The sequence below is a fragment of the Hemibagrus wyckioides genome, unplaced genomic scaffold, assembly GCF_019097595.1.
Source record: "Hemibagrus wyckioides isolate EC202008001 unplaced genomic scaffold, SWU_Hwy_1.0 Contig28, whole genome shotgun sequence".
NCBI lineage: Eukaryota > Metazoa > Chordata > Actinopteri > Siluriformes > Bagridae > Hemibagrus > Hemibagrus wyckioides.
The window spans coordinates 58,572-62,682 of NW_026690789.1; the positions used below are offsets into that span (position 1 = coordinate 58,572).

General features: G+C 40.6%; 1 long non-coding RNA gene across 2 annotated transcripts; it reads left to right on the forward strand.

Annotated features, from left to right (window-relative positions):
- Nucleotides 1–2,506: 2,506 nt before the first annotated feature.
- Nucleotides 2,507–3,448, forward strand: LOC131350227 (uncharacterized). 2 transcript variants are annotated; one of them, XR_009204157.1, is made up of 5 exons: nucleotides 2,507–2,593; nucleotides 2,822–2,887; nucleotides 3,020–3,094; nucleotides 3,187–3,275; nucleotides 3,400–3,448. It is a non-coding gene; the product is annotated as an uncharacterized LOC131350227 (long non-coding RNA). The 2 variants fall into 2 exon arrangements; XR_009204156.1 differs by lacking the exon at nucleotides 3,400–3,448 and having other exon boundaries at nucleotides 2,516–2,593; nucleotides 3,187–3,393.
- The last annotated feature ends 663 nt before the right edge of the window (nucleotides 3,449–4,111 follow it).

Below are 4,111 nucleotides of genomic sequence, written 5' to 3' on the forward strand. Positions count from 1 at the left end.
CATTAGAAGTCCATTCTTAACAACCCCTTCTCCTGGTTTTAATAAAATAAATCGTGCTTAGTTTTGTGATTCAGCAGCTAGCGCGCTAACGGACTTTAGCCGATTTTTAGCGATTTCAATGACAGTGTAATATTTGGACTAATCATATCTACCGAGAGAACTTGTATATTTGTTGTAATTATTTAACACTTTATTGGTTATATTAATGTGAATATGATATTTCTCCTAATAATAGTTCACCTGCTAGTGAACATGCTGCTGCTTTAAATTACACACTAAAATCCTGAACCGAGTTGATGAGCTCGGGTAACGAGAATTTAGTTTATTTCCACAATATAATATTTACCCATTTAAAAGGTGACTTTTCACACCCCTGAGTACTGGTTTTACACTAAATCATGACTAGACTAGTGATTTAGTCAGGTCTAAAGGACTTAGTTACAGATGTATGTTATCTACCTAGAGAACTTCGCTAATCATTTCATTTACACAATTAGCATCATGCTAGTTATCGTGCTAGCGAACTCGGCTACTGGTTTAAATGACACAATAAAATCCTTAAGCTTGGTCAAGAATTTATTTTATTTCCACAATGAAATATTTACCCTGTTACTAGGTCACTTTTAACAACCCTGACTACTGGTTTTACACTAAATCATGATTAGCCTTGTGATCCGCTAGCTAGCGCGCTAGCGGACTTTAGCCGATTTTTACCGATTTAAATTACACTGTAATAGTTGGACTAATTATATCTACATGTCTATTTGTTGTAATTAGTACACATTTTATCGGTAAATATAATATAAATATAATGTTTAGCCTAATGTTAGTTAAGCTGCTAGTGAACTTGGCTGTTGTTTTACATTACACACTAAAATCCTGAACGAGTTGATGAGCTTGACCAACGAGAATTTCATTTATTTCCACAATATAATACTCATCCCCATTAAAAAGTGACTTTTAACAACCCTGACTACTGGTTTTATACTAAATCATACTTAGACTACTGATTAATCAGCTCTCGCGCTAAAGGGCATGGTTACAGATGTACACCGATCAGCCATAACATTATGACCACCGACAGGTGAAGTGAATAAGACTGATGATCTCCTCATCATGGCACCTGTTAGTGTGTGGGATATATTAGACAGCAGGTGAACATTTTGTCTTCATAGTTGATGTGTTAAAAGCAGGAAAAATGGGAAAGTGTAAGGATTTGAGCGAGTTTGACAAATGGTGATGGCTGCACGACTGGATCAGAGCATCTCCAAAACTGCAGCTCTTGTGGGATGTTCCCGGTCTGCAGTGGTCAGTATCTATCAAACGTGGTCCAAAGAAGGAACAGTGGTGAACCGGTGACAGGGTCATGGGCGGCCAAGGCTCACTGATGGACGTGGAGAGTGAAGGCTGGCCCATGTGGTCCGATCCACAAGACGAGCTACTGTTGCCCAAATTGCTGAAGAAGTTAATGCTGCTTCTGATAGAAAGGTGTCCGAATACACAGTAAATCACGGTTTGGTACTTATGGGACTGCATAGTCGGGGCGCCCATGTTGACCCCTGTGCACCACTGAAAGCACCAACAATGGGCACGTGAGCATCAGAACTGGACCACGAAGCAGTGGAAGAAGATGACCTGATCTGATAAATCAAATTTTCTTTAACATGGCGTGGATGGACGGGTGTGTGTGCACATGGCACCAGGATGCACTATGGGAAGAGGGCAAGCTGGCGGAGGCAGTGTCATGCTTTGGGCAATGTTCTGCTGGGAAACCTTTTGGTCCTGCCATCCATATGGATGTTGCTTTGACATGAACCACCTACCTAAGCATTGTTGCAGGCCATCTACACCCTTTGATGGTAACGGTATTTCCTGATGTCTGTGGCCTCTTTCAGCAGGATGATGCACCGTGCCCCAAAGCAAAAATGGATCAGGAATGGTTTGATGACCACAACAATGAGAATGAGGTGTTGACTTGGCTTCCAAATTCCCCAGATCTCAATCCAATCGAGCATCTGTGGGATGTGCTGGACAAACAAGTCCAATCCATGGAGGCCCCACCTCGCAACTTACAGGATTTAAAAGATCTTGGTGCCAGATACCACAGCACACCTTCAGGGATCTAGTGGAGTCCATGCCTCGACAGGTCAGGGCTGTTTTGGCAGCAAAAAGGGGACCAACAGCATATTGGGCAGGTGGTCATAATGTTATGGCTGAGTGGTGTATAGTATCTACCTAGAGAACTTCACTAATCGTTTCATTTCCACAATATCATAGTGAGTATAAAGGTTTTAATAATTATACACTATAATATTTTTTATAGATTTGGGTGGTGGACAGGGGCAGGAGGTTTTAGAGAGTTTAATCAGGTCACATGTACAGTGAATTTACACAATCTGACTGCTACAATTTTTCTGTTTCTTCACAAGTTAACTAATTATCAAACTCACTGCTTTATTAACTTTTATGCATTAATAGGAAAGTTTGATATTGTGTAATTGAAGAGTCATAATTCTGAGTCACAGAAAAATAATCTATTGCAGAGCCTGTGGATGTGCTGGAGGAATCAGCAGATACTCCCTCTGTCCTCCAGGTATGTGTCAGTTAAATAGTAATATTTTAACTTCATTTAAAACCTACAGGCCACTTTTTTCTAAGTGTGTATGTGTGTTTGTGTTTGTGTGTGTGTGTGTATGTGTATGTGTATGTGTATGTGTGTGTTTGTGTGTGTGTGTGTGTGTGTGTGTGTGTATGTGTGTGTTTGTGTGTGTGTGTGAGTGTGTGTGTGTGTGTGTGTGTGTGTGTTTGTGTGTGTGTTAAGGTCATTGAGCCAATCCTGCAGCTGCTGCCCACCGAACCACACGAAGAACCTTCAGCTGTCATTCTGGTAAGAAAATCCTTCATTTATTTCCTAAAGCCAATCAATGGATTTTACAAGGTTGTTTTTACTGTAAAGAATGTTAGTATAAATCTGATATGATAAGAAGCACTTATGATCTTCATGCTCTACATTTCACAGCCGCTCGATGCTGATGAGCCGGACAGTGCCTGCCGTGATGTTCAGTGTGTGTCTGTAGTCTCCTCCCTCTCCCAGGTATTCTACACTGCTGTAACTGAGATACAAACACACAAACATCCTTCTTTACAAGATCTAATGTTAAGTTTTGTTTCTCTATTTCTGGCCAGTGGACATTAGCATCATTGGAATGATGAGGGGTCCAGAGAGTCGGCTCTGCTGGTTTGAAAGCGCAGAGACACACTGCTTGACTCGCGAGGTAATCACAGTCTTTATTACTCTGATGAAGAGAATGGACATTTTTGAACTGACATGATTTTTAGAAGAGCACTTTTGTGAAATGTGGTTGTAGATCTTGAGTTTCATCTAATTGTCTTTTACAGGGATTCCCTTATTATACCAGTGATAAGGGGAGTTTCACTGGCATTCAGGTAAGGGATTATTCGTTGTGGCATCACAAAATGTTATGAACTGCAGTGACTAATTGTGTTCACTTTAATTTGTTCTCTTAAGGCTGAATCTGGGAGGGTTACAGAGTTCATCTCCTGTAACCGAATGGAGACATCATTCGTCGTGCCACATTATTTTGTGGTAAATTTAATGCACTGTCATGAAGTGTATCTTGTAGTTAGTAACTTTTAGAATTTTGTCAGTTGTGCTTTTATTTGTCTTCAGTGTGGATATTTTTTTTTATTCAACAGCAAACCATTACAACGGTAACCTGCACTTTGCTGTATGTGGCTGAAGATGGACAGATGTTCACCTCCACTTGGGACTATGATCACAACGACTGTGAGGTAATTCAGACTTTCAGACCTGATGTGTATCTACATATGCTGCTATTCCCCTGATTCGGATACTGTAAAATTTACTGTGTGAGTTTTAATGATTTAATGATTTGGCTTGCAGGAGAGTGAGGAGCGCCTTAACCCAGAGGAGTTGGAGGTGCCCTTTATTTGGTACGATCCTCTTCACTCTTTAATGATGTAACAGTGTATTGTATGTTTAATATACACTAAACATTTACATCTCTTGTTTCTTAGCTGCCACCTTTCAGACAGAGGGGTGACTGAAATCGGCCTGAAGGTGCCCGCG